The sequence below is a fragment of the Bufo bufo genome, chromosome 1 (assembly GCF_905171765.1).
Source record: "Bufo bufo chromosome 1, aBufBuf1.1, whole genome shotgun sequence".
In the NCBI taxonomy this organism is placed as follows: Eukaryota; Metazoa; Chordata; class Amphibia; order Anura; family Bufonidae; genus Bufo; species Bufo bufo.
In genome coordinates this window covers 519280054-519296522 of record NC_053389.1, presented here as the reverse complement: position 1 = coordinate 519296522, position 16469 = coordinate 519280054, and positions in this window count along the sequence as shown.

Below are 16469 nucleotides of genomic sequence, written 5' to 3'. Positions count from 1 at the left end.
GTTCTTATTGAAATGCATTAATGCCAGATCCAGCCCGAGTGTTTCGGCAAAACGGATCCAGCATTGCGGTCTGCACATGCTCAGACCGAAAAAAATGTGAAAAAAATAAATGCCGGATCTGTTTTTCCAGATTACACCGGAGAGACGGATCCGGCATTTCAATGCATTTGTCATACGGATCAGGATCCTGATCCGTCTGACAAATGCCATCAGTTTTCACACGTTTTGACAGATCCGGCAGGCAGTCTCGGCGACGGAACTGCCTGCCGGAATCCTCTGCCGCAAGTGTGAAAGTACTCTAATTCTAAGGGTACTTTCACACTGGCGTTTTGGTTTCTGTTTGTGAGATCCGTCATGGGCTCTCACAAGCGGTCCAAAACGGATCAGTTTTGCCCTAATGCATTGTGAATGGAAAAGGATCCGCTCAGAATGCCTCAGTTTGCCTCCGTTCCATCTCCATTCTGCTTTGGAGACTGACACCAACACACTGCTTGCAGCGTTTTGATGTCCGTCTGACGAAACTGAGCCAAACGGATCCATCCTGGCACACAATGTAAGTCAATGGGGACGGATCCGTTTGCACACAATATGGCACAATAGAAAACAGATCCGTCCCCCATTGACTTTCAATGGTGTTCATGACGGATCCGTCTTGGCTATGTTACAGATAATACAACCGGATCCGTTCTGAACGGATGAAGACGCAGTTGTATTATCTGAACTAATCCGTCCATGACGGATCCGCACAAAGTGCGAGTGTGAAAGTTAGCCTAAGTTCCATTAGTGCCCCCAAAAAGAGTAATGCCCCCATTAGTGCACCCCAGAATGAATAATGCCCCCATTAGCGCCCCCCAGTATTAATAATGCCCTATTAGTGTGCCCCAGAATGAATAATGCCCCCATTAGCGCCGCCAGTATTAAAAATGCCCCCAGTATTAATAATGCCCTATTAGTGTGCCCCAGAATGAATAATGCCCTCATTAGCGCCCCCCAGTATTAATAATGTCCCCATTAGTGTGTCCCAGTATTAATAATGCCCCCATTAGTGTGTCCCAGTATTAATAATGCCCCCATTAGTGTGCCCCAGAATGAATAATGCCCCCATTAGCACCCTCCAGTATTAATAATGCCCCATTAGTGCCCCCTTTTCTTCTTTGCAAAAAAAAAAACTCACCTCCTCCATTTGATCGCCCCGCTGTGAACTCTCGCTGCTGACTGGAAGCTGACCTGCGTATCAGTGTGATGACGTCTCACAGGTCCTGTCCTGCACATCCAGTCAGCAGCGCCATCAAATGGAGGAGGTGAGTTTATTTTTATTTTTATTCTTAATACACGTGGGGGAGAGGCGTTAGGTAAAGGCTCCATTGTGGAGCACTGATTAGTAATAGTCCTTGTAGAAAAATACCGGCAATAATTGGCGGTAGAAAAAAATTACAGGCATCGGCAGGGCCACTAAAATACCAACTTGGCCGGTGAGATTCTGGCTGGGTGGCAACCCCACCTAAAGCTAGGTTTACATCTGCGTTACTGTATTCCGGCAGTCTATCCTGTCAGAGGAGCAGAGTACCCAGAATTGCAGTATCCGGTATAGCCAGACACCGCCAGGGCCCAACGGATCCTCATTTCCTATAACAGTATCCGTTGGGTTTGTGACATGAATGCCAGCTGTCTGCAAGAAATATACTGCTGCGTGTAACATATTTTTTTTTCAAGCCAGTATTTTTGGCAGACACCAAACTGATCCTATTATAGTGAATAGGTATCCAGCGGGCCACGGCCGTGGCTGGCTATGTCGGATATAGCAATTCTACTACCGGAACAGACTGCAGAAATACCATAACGCAGATGTGCAACCCTCTTCTCCCACTCTTCACACACTGATAGCAACACCGTAGGAGAAATGCTAGCACAGGCTTCCAGTATCCGTAGTTTCAGGTGCTGCACATCTCGTATCTTCACAGCATAGACGATTGCCTTCAGATGACCCCAAAGATAAAAGTCTAAGGGGGTCAGATTGGGAGACCTTGGGGGGCATTCAACTGGCCCACGACGACTAATCCACTTTCCAGGAAACTGTTCATCTAGGAATGCTCGGACCTGACACCCATAATGTGGTGGTGCACCATCTTGCTGGAAAAACTCAGGGAACGTGCCAGCTTCAGTGCATAAAGAGGGAAACACATCATCATGTAGCAATTTTGCATATCCAGTGGCCTTGAGGTTTCCATTGATGAAGAATGGCCCCACTATCTTTGTACCCCATATACCACACCATACCATCAATGGTGCAGCACCTGAAACTACGGATACTGGAAGCCTGTGCTAGCATTTCTCCTGCGGTGTTGCTATCAGTGTGTGAAGAGTGGGAGAAGAGGGTTGCATTGACAATCCAACACAATGGGCAGCACATTGAACACATTTTATAAGTGGTCAGAAACTTGTAAATAACTCATGAAAGAATAAAGTTACGTTAAAACCAAGCACACCATTGTTTTTCTTGTGAAATTCCCAATAAGTTTGATGTGTCACATGACCCTCTTCCTATTGAAATAACAAAAGTTGGATTCAAAATGGCCGACTTCAAAATGGCCGCCATGGTCACCACCCATCTTGAAAAGTTTTCCCCCTCACATATACTAATGTGCCACAAACAGCAAGTTAATATCACCAACCATTCCCATTTTATTAAGGTGTATCCATATAAACGGCCCACCCTGTAGAGTAATTGAGGGACTAATGGATGATTCCTTCATGGTCAAGAGTGGTGAAAAGATTAATGGCAGCTCCCCTGATTCTCCATGGTCATAGAGAAGTTACTGCATGCTTCCCTGGTGGGCTAAAGTAGTGGAGGGGTTAATACCTGGTGTCCAGCAGTGGGTTACTCAGCTCCTGGACTCCATCAATGTTTGCTGTGTCCTCTCTCTATCAGGAACCTGTATATGATGCGTTGGTCAGATTTTTTTCTCCTTCATTCCCTGCACAGACTAATCACATAGACCAGTGATGCCCAACCTACGGCCCGCGAAGCTGTGTCATGCGGCCCGTGCGACTCCCTGTAAAAAGTCTAAGGCCTCTTTCACACGAGCGTGTCCGGATAAGGTCCGGATGCGTTGGGGCAAACCCGCGCGAGTAGGTACGCAATAGCAGTCAGTTTTGACAGATGCCGGCTGTGCGAACAAGTGGATTAAGGTGAGTTAATTTTAATTATTTTATTTTTTTTAACCCCTCCAGTCCTATTTTACTTAGCATTCTGTATTCAGAATGCTATTATTTTCCCTTATAACCATGTTATAAGGGAAAATAATAATGATCGGGTCTCCATCCCGATCGTCTCCTAGCAACCGTGCGTGAAAATCGCACCGCATCCACACTTGCTTGCAGATGCTTGCGATTTTCACGCAGCCCCATTCACTTCTATACAAAATAGAGGTTGCTGCGATTTTCACGCAACGCACAAGTGATGCGTGAAAATCACCGCTCATGTGCACAACCCCATAGAAATGAATGGGTCCAGATTCAGTGCAGGTGCAATGCGTTCAACTCACGCATTGCACCCCCGCGGAAAACTCGCCCGTGTGAAAAGGGCCTAAGGTGTACCAATAGGCCTTAGACTTTTCCCCCACATTCATCAGCGCAGTGAGCGCTGTGAACAGCACAGGCGGCGCAGCGATGCTGCCTGTGCCTGAAAAAACTAATAACAAAGCTCCTTACAGCATGGAGCTTTGTTATTGGTTGGTATAGGCGCGCGTCGGAGAGATACAGGTCCTGCAGCAGGGGAAGCCAGTGGGAGCTGGAAGGAGGAGGGGCCGGCTCCCGGGGTGGCTGTTGTAAGGAGAGTAGGGCGCGCTGCCCAAAGACCTTGGGAAACATGACAGGGCTGCTGGAGAGGTAAGGACCCGCGGACTCACGTGACTGGTCCCTGGTGACCCTGCTCCCCCCTCCTCCTATCACCCTACTAGTGTCACTGTTCCCCTCTCCTCCTATCACCCCACTAGTGACCCTGCTCCCCCTCCTTTTGTCACCCCACTAGTGACCCTGCTCCCCCTTCTTTTGTCACCCTGTAAGGCAATATTGACTCTTTTGCCTAATGTGTCCCTGACACACGATTTCGGTGATCAGCTTGAATTAAGTCTTATCCGGTACCGGGAGAATGAATAAGATGAACACTGAACACGTGTCTAGTTCCAATCCATTTTGGTTTATTTCACAGTTGGCAAACAGTTATAATAGAGGGGGTTGAGCTTCCTTGACATCCAATCATATGTTAGCATTTGTTTGACCTATAGCATGAATACACATGAGCTCTGCATTAACATAATAGATGACTCATAGTAACAGCATTTGACCAATCAGGTATATACACATAGGCCAGCATGCACTTGAGCCAAAATAACCCTATAAGGTAGGACTGTTCAAACTTACAAACTAAGGAATGTATGGGTATCTTGAAACCGCACAGGAAGTTTCTCACATTCCAAAGGGGGGAAGGGGGAAGGGAGATTTTGTAAGTGCACTGGCCAAATGTAATGTAATACACGTTGCTGACAGGACAAAATGGAGTTGCTTATACCCCATCAATCCCCTCTAAGAACCTTATATATATACCTTATTCTATATGTTTCTTTCTCTGCTCTTCCTTTGTTTGCTTGTAAGCCTTTAGGTATTCCATATACCCTTCAGGAGTATAATCCTCAGGCTTTGTTGAGGGTGTGTTTACCTCTTCTACCTCTACCGGAGTATAGAGGAATGTTGGGTGTACCCCTCTTTCGGACACATTTTTACATACGGCAAGAAGGGAGGGCACACACTGTAGACAACGGCAGACTGTAGACACACTATTGCAGCGATCACGGCGAGTACCACTCCTAAAACATATCTTATTTGACCAAAGTCAGGTATCCAGCCAAAAAGCCAGTCCCACCATCCTTGGTCAACATCTTGTTTTATATGTTTTATCATCTCTTCTAATTGGCCTATTTTATCTTTTATTCCACGGGAGTGATCTGATAAATTGAAACAACACATTCCTGCGAACGCTGAGCATCCTATACCATGTTGGAGCAATAAATAGTCAATAGTTGCCCTATTCTGCAAGATAGCCTTTTTATATGATTGTATATCCAGCAGCATATCTTGCAGAATTTCACTAGTGACATTTATTTGTTTTACCATAAAACAGGCAAGTTTTGATATTGTCCTGTGGTTATATATGGCCAACCCTGGTACCCCTATCAAAGATACCCCTTAACTCATGCATAATTTTCTGGTAACTGTAGGGAAGTGTCTTTCGTGTGTCGTGTCTGCATTGCTGGGAATAGGGGTATCATTGCTAACGTCAACCTAGCTATTGTACAGGGCCCCTCTGTAATATTGGTTGGTATGTATGTGTAACTAGTATTCCCACAGGCCAATACCCATCCTGTTGGTAGAGGTACATGTTTGTCTAGGGATGGTACTGTTTTAGTAATATTACATTGCATATTCTTTCCTGATACTATCTTTTTACAACTATCTAGATCTCTATCACAAATATTTGGCTTAGTCTTATTCTGCATTTTTGCTTGTATACAGGGGGGCAATAGTTTCTCATCGCAGGAGAACTTGTAACATATTTCTGTGGTTGTAACAAGACCTGTAATTATTTCTATCATATTACTTTGCAGAGTCTCATATGTAGGACAGTCATAACAAGCATGATAAGGATTTACATATCCATATTTAACATCATGATCCTCCAAATCTGTGTCATTCCATTGGGAACGTAGGAGCCCCGTCCATACATCTACTGGGGTGGGGACTGCTACCAGACATGTCTCCAAAATGTTAGATGCAGATAAAGTGGTTTGGAGACAGAAATCTGTTAAGTTCAGAGTTTTGGCCAGGTACAGCCATAAGTTCTCCTTTGTCTTCCACAGATTGTCTTCCCCTCTGCATTCCGTTTTCAGGTATGTCTGTCTGTTCCACAGCCATGGGACTGTGAATAGGAGACACAAAACTGCAATTATCAAGGCACTATATTTCAGCCATCTCGAGGAATTTCCTGACTGCGTCATCTCGTTGGGGGTCAAGAAAGTACCCCAGAAAGTACCCCTTCTGTATCTTCTTCGAGGTCAAGGCTGTCTGCCTCCGTTAGTACCTCTGGGCCTCGTTGGAGGTCAGGGCTGTCTGTCCCCATTAGTACCTCTCTTTTCTTCACCAACTTAATCCTTGTGGCATGGATCCACGTGGGCGACTGTTCAGTGAGGACTGCTGTTCTGGTGATCGCGACTACCTCGGTAGGTGGTCCCTAGGTGAAGCTTCCTGGTTCCTTTCCCTTCTTTAAGATCTTGATCATCACCTGGTCGCCTACCCGGAATGGATGGGTTGGTTCCTGTGAAAGAGAAGGAGACTTACAAGCAACTTATTCTTCAGTTTTACTGAGGACCTTGATCAGATTAGTAACATACTCCTCTCTGATCAGGTCCAAGTCCCCTTCCTGCACTACCAGGGGGCGTCTTGTCCATGGTGTGGCGAAAAGCCTACCGATGAGTATCTCAATGCTGTTTATGTCCTACTCCGTGGAAATGTGCTATTAAGATGAAAGCACTGTGTTGGGGAATGCACAACTTCCCCTCTTCGCAGACTAATCCTATCTCAGGATTTTTCTGCAATACTGAATAACACCAGTCTTACTGTTCCTGTTCAGTGGCATACCACCGAAGATCAGTAAGCATTTGCAACATCTCAGAGGTTGGAGGTGCCAGACATGGCATCTCCCAATGGTTACACAAACTTGTGAGGTTGCATTTGGCCACTCATTTCACCACCTTATCTGCCAGCGCATTGCCCTGTGAGACATGATCCTTACCATCTGCTGCCGTGAATCCTCTCCTCTGCCAAATCATACCATGGTCCCACACTACCCCATGTGTGTACCTACTATCAGTATAGATGGTGACAGGTCTATCAGTATGTAGAATACATGTCCTAGTGAGTGCAATGAGCTCAGCTGCCTGCTGTGTTGAGTGTGGATGTCCTTGAGTAGGCCTACAACATCATGAGTGGTGTGCAAAATGGTGTAATGTCAATTGTGAAAGAAGTTTCCGACTCTACCATCATAGCACATGCTGCAAGAGAACACAGACATGCCGGCATCCCTTGAACAGGGGTGGGCATTACCTTTGAGAAAAACACATAAGGACGCAACTTGCCTCCGTTTTCTTGTGTCAGTACACCCGCCATGGCTTTACAATTTTGGCGTGCAAACATGTGGAAGGGCATATTATAGTCAGGGAGGCCCAGACCTGGACTCGACATGAGTGAACATTTCAGATAATCAAATGCATTGTACATTTTCAGAAGACCATTTAATCAAATCTGGATTTTCTTCCAGAGTGGCTTGCCTCAAAACATTGTCATAATAGGATCAATCAGGAATCCATTGTCTACAGTAGTTTATCATACCAAGGAAAGATAACATTTCTTTCTTGGTGTGCGGGGTTACCAAACCCGCAATAGACTGGACTCTTTCTACACTGATTCTCCGTTCACCTTTTGTGAGGACAAAGCCCAAGTATTCAACCTGCATTTTACACCATTGCATTTTCTTAAGTGTAACTTAGTGACCACGTCATGTTAACAGTGATAAACCATCCTGAATTCTGGCCTCCGCTGACATGCTACACAGTAACAAATCATCAACATATTACAGCAGCACAGAACCTTGGGGGGGGGGGGGGTACCATGGTTCTAACATCACTACAGGTGAATCAGCATATCCCTGGGGCATTTCTGCACCAGGTCAGTTGACGTCTGTCAAAGGAAAAAGCAAAAAGTAGTCTGGTTATCTTATCAACTGGAATAGAAAAGAATGCATTTTTCAGATCTATCACACTGAACCAAACAGCGTCTGCTGGAATGGCAGATAATAATTGAGTGACATCAGGTATAACAGGGGCTATAGGCACAATGATGTTGTTGATGGCCCTTAAATCCTGTACAAAGTGGGCAGTACCATCTGCCTTTGTCACTGGATTCACGGGCGTGCTGTAGGGTGAAATCACCTCTTCCAGGATTCCCTTTTGTAGGAATTCTTCTATCATTGGCCTAAGTCCATCAAGTTTCTCTTTTGACAACAGGTATTGTTTCTGGAACACTGAGATTTCACAGTAGATTTGTAAAGTGTGCAATCTATGAATCCTGTGTCATATTCATTTGAAGACCATAATGCAGGATTAATGTTGTTAAGTTCTGGGTGGTCCTGTATGTTTGCAAGAATCAGTGGCACTGGTGTAGAGATTGGAATGAGATCTGAGTGTACTCTTATGCCCTGATTCTTTGCTGATACCTGCAAGTCAAGCTTAATGAACAAATCTCTCCCTAAAAGGCTGACTGGGCAATCTAGTATAATGCTAAATACATGATCTGTGATGTATTCCCTGTCCATGGTCTCGAGTGGTAGTGAGTCAGTTTTGAAAGGTTTTTGTCAAAACCCCATTAATTCACATAGAAGGCTCACACTTCCTTCCTCCCACTCTGAGTCATCTAAGTCCACCCCTTTTAGTCGGACGCTGTGGTCCTCCCTTCTGTCCGTCATTAGTATCCTAGCTGTCCATAAGAACAGAGCTCTGATGTTAAGCACAACACTTAACATGTAACACGTAACTGCAAACATTGAAACAAACAGATTTCACAATACAGACATGAACACACAAAGGGCCCATAAAAACTTTTCATTCACTTCAATAAATAAAAAATGTACAGCTTGATCAATGCTGTTGGTACCAATAAAAACCAAAAACTTCCAAGAAAAATAAAATGAAATCCTCAATGCGCATATTATTTAAAAAAATAAATAAATACCGTACTCCATACGCATTCATTTTTTCATGTTTTCATGTACTCATGTTCACAAACAGCTCATAATCAGTCTTCACACATATTCGCCTCAACTACAACTCAAAGCCACACCCATTCACATTCCACTGAATCATGTATTTTTCAATCCAGTCACACAATTTCTTTGTTACATTCCAAAACTTGCAGCACAGACAAACACAGCTTTCCTGGAAAAAGATATCCACACCACACCCAGAATTGCTAATGGTCTGTCACTATTTAGCTGCTTTTTCCAATATCTTCTGGTCTTCACTCTGTGATTAATCAACTCTTATAAGAAGACAATATACATGTTATAATCATACAGTAATTTTGTTAAAACCCAAATCATCTTATATACCATGTGGTTTTAGTCTAGTGTTACACACATCATCACTTACTCTATATAATTCCCCTTCCCCCATTTCCTTTGCCTTGCGTCTCTTATCTCAGGAATGTTTAGGCAGGGGAAGTAAAGCAATCCATCACAGGATGTTTAACTGTCCCAAATATTCCTCAAACTTTTACTCATATCTGAATAAGGACTTAGAATGGGTGCAACCTTAGATTGACAGGATTGGACACTTCCAATTAGCATCATGGGAATAATCACTGCAGGCACATTTTAAACCATCGGAACATACAATTTGGAAAGTTATTTTTGCAAACATCATTGGATCTAATCCAATACTGGAGCCCTGTCTGGAAGATCTATAGATAACACAGGTTAGTATCTTCACAGTCTGCAGATGCATTACCAATTACCAGCCCCCCCCCCCCCCCCCCCCCGCCATATGGAATTCCTGAGCACAAGAGGGGGATGTGAGATGGGAGGGAGTTCTCTCTGAGAGCACATTGCAAAGAGAGATGTGGTGGGGGAAGGGATGCCACATGTCAACTTCTTTGTTCTCTATAGGATTCAAAATCCTCCATCTTGTAATAAGAAATGCTACTAATTTCTCCAACTTTCAATTTCTCTCAGTTACTTCCATGGACACTTTAAACCATAACTCAGTATGCACCAGCCTATTATTATCCTTCAATACACTTCTCTTTTCAATTATCAATACACTTATCCATTAACTGACCATCTTTAAGTGCTGTAATCTCTAATTCTAGGGCCATGGATCGTCCCTATTTAAACACACACATATCATTAGGGCAACAAAACTTAACCAGTTCATTTCTGAACGTTTAACACAAGCCCTTTCTGATTGCAGACACTGGGGCACTTTTTCCCTTGCCATCAATTAACTTCCTGACACTGCTCTGCTTTCTCATTCACCATCACAGGAGTTCTGATGTACACAGTCTGTAAGCTCTAACTTCACAGATTCTTACAGATTTTCATCCCTGTTGCCAGCCGGGCATAACATTCTGTTTCACATTTTAACTGTCAATTCTCACATCCTGCCAAATTGTCTACCCATGGGTTAACTAGGAAGTAATTTGTGGGACTAGACCGTGCAACATAAAGTTTACATGTTGGCAGTGATGGAAACAGAATGATTTCACAGTGGAATGTGACCGTACACTTACCACCCGGTCAACATCTCACACAGACAGATAATCTTATCAGTTCTAAAATACTTATACTATATATACATAAGAGTTAATCCAAGCTTGTAACCTTCTGTTCCCTGAACAGATTTCTTTTCATAGTGCACTATATCTATATCTAATGATATGGACACCCTGAGCCTCTTATAATCAACTTTAGCTCCCTGAGCTTTTGCGTGTGTCCCGGACACAGCAATCTACCGAAATCAACAAATAGATGGTTCAACTTACTTGGGTCGAGATTTTGGTCAGTGCCTCCAGGTCCGAAGAAGACAAAAATTGATATCTCTTGCAACAGACCCAAAGATGACCCTCTCGATCTCGGACCGAGCCCCCAAAGCTGTAAGGCAATATAGACTCTTTTGCCTAATGTGTCCCTGACACAAGATTTTGGTGATCAGCATGAATTAAGTCTTATCCGGTACCGGGAGAATGAATAAGATGAACACTGAACACATGTCTAGTTCCAATCCATTCTGGTTTATTTCACAGTTGGCAAACAGCTATAATAAAGGGGTTGAGCTTCTTTGACATCCAATCATATGTTAGCATTTGTTTGACCTATAGTATGAACACACATGAGCTCTGCATTAACATAATAGATGACTCATAGTAACAGCATTTGACCAATCAGGTATATACACATAGGCCAGCATGCATTTGAGCCAAGATAACCCTATAAGGTAGGACTGCTCAAACTTACAAACTAAGGAATGTATGGGTATCTTGAAACCGCACAGGAAGTTTCTCACATTCCAAAGGGGGGAAGGGGGAAGGGAGATTTTGTAAGTGCACTGGCCAAATGTAATGTAATACACGTTGCTGACAGGACAAAATGGAGTTACTTATACCCCATCACACCCCACTAGTGACCCTTCTCCCCCCTCCTCCTATCACCTCACTAGTGACCCTGCTTCCCCCTCCTCCTGTCACCTCACTAGTGACCCTGCTCCCCCCTTCTCCTGTCACCCCACTAGTGACCCTGCTCCCCCTCCTCATGTCAACCCACTAGTGACCCTGCTCCCCCTCTTCCTGTCACCTCACTAGTGACCCTGCTTCCCCCTCCTCCTGTTACCTCACTAGTGACCCTGCTTCCCCCTTCTCCTGTCACCCCATAGGGTTGGGTCCCGATGTTGGGCGGTACCAAAATTATTCCCGGAGACATCGAGGTCTGCCGATTCAGGACCCAGCGGCAATCCTCCACGTCTCCCACCGTCACACTTAGCGGGGTTGTCTCCCCCTCTTCCACCGAAGTGGCGGTCACCCCTACCGCTGGCCCTTCGGTCTCAGGTTCCCAGGGTTCTGGTCTCCCCCCTCGGGTCACTCTGCTAGGGTTACCCCTGTCTCATGGGTATCAGTCACTCTCATAGCAGGCCACAGTGCCAGGAAGCCCGGAAAGTCTCTCCCTATTATAAGTTCATAGTGTAAATTTGGAGCAACTGCCACTTCGTGAGTCCATCTGCCAGCTCCTGTGGTTAGAGACACCAGGGCGGTGGGATAGTCTTTTAAGTCTCCATGGATGCACATGACCCGACTTTCCGACCAGTATACTCCGCTGACCGTAACAGGGGAGCCCTTACTAGGGATACCAGACTCCCTGAGTCCAGCAGAGCCTCCGCTGGAGTGTCTCCTACTTCCACCTGGCATAGGGGGTTTAGAGTTTTTGGTGTACCTGCTGCACACAGCTTCCTGGCATATAGCGACTGATGGTAGCCATAGTGAGTATCCATGGGTTCCACTTGATGGGGACAGTCAGTTACATGGCCCGGCTCCCGACACTGCCAGCAGACTATCGGAACCAGGTCCGTAGAGGGTACACCCCGGGTGGGTTTGGCTGGTACAAGTCACCGGGTCTGGGATGGAGATTTACAGGGTTTGACTACCCCCTCCCAAAAGAACCACCTGTAACAGTCTTAGTAGCCTTGTAGCGCTCCACCAGGTCCACCATTTCTAGGGCGTTGCCAGGAGACACCTGGCTGATCCAGTTTTGGAGAGGGGGTGGCAGAGCGCTCCAGAACATAGCCAATAGTCTATCCAGCATAGCCGTGGGACTCAGCACATCAGGCTGTAGCCACTTTTGCAAGAGGTGGAGTAAGTCATAATACTGGGTCCTCGCAGGCTCAGCCGGCTTAAACCCCCACTGATGTACCCACTGGGCCCGGACCAACACATTCACCCCCAGTCTTGCCAAAATCTCACTCTTTACTCTTTGGTAGTCGGCCGCTTGATCGTCCGGCAAGTTTAAATACACCCACTGAGAATCGGATGCCAGGAATGGAGTGACGACCTCAGCCCACTGGTCACGGGGTAGCTATTCCCTGATGGCCACTTTCTCGTACATTGCCAGGGGGTCATCTTAGGAATCGCGGCATGGACTGCTTTCGGGGCATCGTGGATGGGTTGCTCCTGCTGTCTGCAAAGCCATCACGTGTTGTAGCAGCAACTGGTTAGTCTGCTGCTGCTTATTAGCCTCGCGTTGCTGCAGGTTTGTCTCTCGTTGCTGCAGATTAGCTTCCATGAGGGCCTTCACAACAGCCTACATTTTGTCGTGGAGCATTGGTTGTAATACAGCTGGTTTAATGTACGACATACAACCTTGCCTGAAAAATGCACTCAGGACTTGTCACGTTCCGCCCTGCGTGTGATGAACCGCTCCGCCTCCATCACATGGGACGCCATGTGGAGGTGTGTTGACCACGTGGGACGCCGCGTAGGTCCTTGCAGGTTCGAGGAGCAGCATACAATGTGGACGACTGCAGCGGCGTGCAGTGGTAAAGTACCGAACCTCCAGTCGTGATACGGTTTAATTTTATGTACCCAGCACATTGATTTATGTACTCAGCACCGCATGATTGCCTGCTACTACAATAGTACAAATATGAGAGTGTCACAGTCTGACATGTGGAGTGGCAAAGCATTGAACCATTGACTTTTATGTATCCAGCTTGTACCCAGCACGTCTATGTACTCAGAATACCTATGTACTCAGCATCTCTTTGTATTCAGCGCACTGATGCATTCAGCATATAAATCACGCGATTTGCTGATTGTTACAGCCATCTAAAGTCTAAAGAGCACTGAGTGAATAATAGCCAGGCAAGGCTTCTGGTGACATAGAATATACATGATTGATTCAGGACATATTGGATCATATTGGATCATTGCATCTGGACTTTTGAATAGGTGTCTCTTCAACAAAAAAGCTCAAAGTGCAGGAGTGGACGACCGCAATTACATATTGTAATAATATATCACATATAGCTAGGGCCAATTATCCTAGTAAAGGGGGGCCCGTCCATACTGCATGACAGCTGCTGTTGTTTTAAATTGATTTTGATTTTTATATTCATTTTTTATTTTTATGTTTATTTTTATGGTCTATGATATGGCATTTTGATATCGCTATCCGCTGAATAAAGGTGTATTTTTTATCTATCACATTCCATGCATTTCTGGGTGTAGAGTGCCCCTCATCTTTATTATATTTTGCTGCTATTTATGATCCACGGTATTGGGGGTATCAAGAGGTGAGCACCAATCCTTCCATTGGGATACAGGTAGAGCCGCCTATTCCAATACGTCTCTGAGCCCTATAAATAGCCTCAGCCATCTTGGACTCTGCCATTTTCCAGTGTACTTAGTGCAGGGAAAGACATCAGCAGGCTCTAGGGACAGTGCTAGGAAAGACTTCATTGTGCTAAAAAAAACAATTTACGCGTTAAGGGAAAGATTATTCAAGGTGTAGGGAAAGGATAGGGAGGAATCAGAGGCGTAGCTAGAACTGACTGGGCCCCACAGCAACCCCCCCCCCCCCCCCCCGCAACACAAAAAAAAACACACACGCACACACACTTCTTCACAAACCCCATCCTCCGGTGCAAACCCCTCTCATTAGGCTATTTTGTGACTTTGTATTTACTGTATTTACTGTCATTTTTAGCACAACTTTATTGTTTTTTAACATTTACAGTTGCTGACAGAGTTTATATTCAACACAACCACTTTAAAACTTGTGCTACAATTGTAATAGACATGTCTGATTTACCTCTATATATCCAAAAGCAGGGGCATACATAGAAATCATTGGGTCCCATAGCAAGAATCTGAATTGGGCCCCCTAACCCCGCCCACTAGCCTGGCCCATCCCACCTCCTGCCCTGGCTCCTCCCCTGTCACCGTCACCCCCCCCCATTTGCCAATAAAGAAATGTATACATGAGCTACCAAAAATGTTAGGGACACTGGCGTAATTAGAAATGACTGGGCCCCACAGCAAATTTTTGAACGGGCCCCACAGCAAATTTTTGAATGGGCCCCGTTGTCCGGCAGCTCTGACCGACAGTCATTTCTAATTACGCCAGTGCCAGTAAGAGAGACTGTTATTAGTACAGACATTTTTTTCTTTAATGATTCGGGTTGGGGTTGGAAAGATAGTGACTGGGGGCTGGGGCAGTCTTACTGTGTGGGCAGGCTGGCAGTGGCACAGGTCCGGACTGGCTGCGGGATGACAGTTTGGCTGGCGACACTGGAAAGGTGGGCGGGCAACACAAGTCACTCTCAACTTCTTCTACGCTGCGGGCACGCCTGCTGCCTGCCAGCGATACACTGGACCAATCAGCAGGATCTTTGCAAACTCCTAATGCTGATTGGTCCAATGTGTGGTGCTGTGCAGGCGCATGAGCCGTGGGAGCGCGCAGCCAGGCTGGATCCTAGGGAGCGCGCAGAGTCAGTGAGAGTTTGGGAGGGGGGGCCTTCAAGCTGAGCCTGCAGTGGGTGCAGTTGCAGGGGGCGGGGCCTTCCGTGTGCACCAGGCCCCCCTGTGCCGCGGGCCCCATAGCAGTGGCGTACCCTGCCTATATTGGCGGTACGCCACTGTCCACAAGTATTTTAGCCTCTGTACCTTTCATACACGCACTATCCACATACATGGACGCAGTCATACACGCACTCTCCACATACATAGACGCACTCTCCACATACATGGACGCACTCTCCACAGACATGGATGCACTCATACACACACTCTCCACACACATGGACACACTCATACACGCACTCAACATATACATAGATGCACTCATACACGCACTCTCCACATACATTGACGCACTCATACATGCGCTCACCATATACATAGATGCACTCATATACACACTCACCACATACATGGACGCACTCTCCACATACATGGGCGCACTCATACACACAGTCACCACATACATGGACGCACACATATACAATACACATATATAGACACCCAGCTTTCCTGCTGTGCCTCTTCCCCATACTCCATACTCTAATGCCTCTGCACTTGTGCCATGCAGGATAGCAGGGAAGCTGGATGGCATCTCATGATAAAATTCACCCAGCTTTCTTACTGTACTGCAGGTCACATGTGCACAGTCTGGGAAAGCTGAATATAACCGCAGTTCCCCTGCCACCCACATCACTGGTGCAGTTGTGGCAATCAAACTGATGTTCAGCATGCTGGGCATGGAAGGTTCAGGCTGCAGGAATCACTGTAGGAAAGGGGGCGGGGATATGTTAGCTCCGCCCACATTTGACCATCCTGATACTGGTCACTGTTCTTCATCAGAACTGAGGAGGGGAAGAGGCGGAGCAATGTCACTTATGTCAGGTCAGTGACAGAGGTGCAAGTGCAGGACTCTGGACCCGGTGCAAGAGAAGTCAGCTGCTATGACAGGGGCTTGGGGTGACGAAGTACAGTGACTGCTCCCGGGCCCCTTCTGAGCTCGTGCCCCGAAGCAGCTGCTTCCCCTGCTTCCATGATAGCTACGCCACTGGGAGGATGTTCTAGAGCCCTTTTGTCGTTTATTAGTGATAAAAGAAAAATGTATTTGCTGTTCAGCGGTGCAGTTATATGTTCTAAAGCCTTTTGTGTCGTGTATAAGTGGAAAAAAGAAAAATATATTTGCCGCTCAGCGGTGCAGTTATATGTTCTAAAGCCTTTGTGGAGTGTATAAGTGGAAAAAAGAAAAATATATTTGCCGCTCAGCGGTGCAGTTATATGTTCTAAAGCCTTTGTGGAGTGTA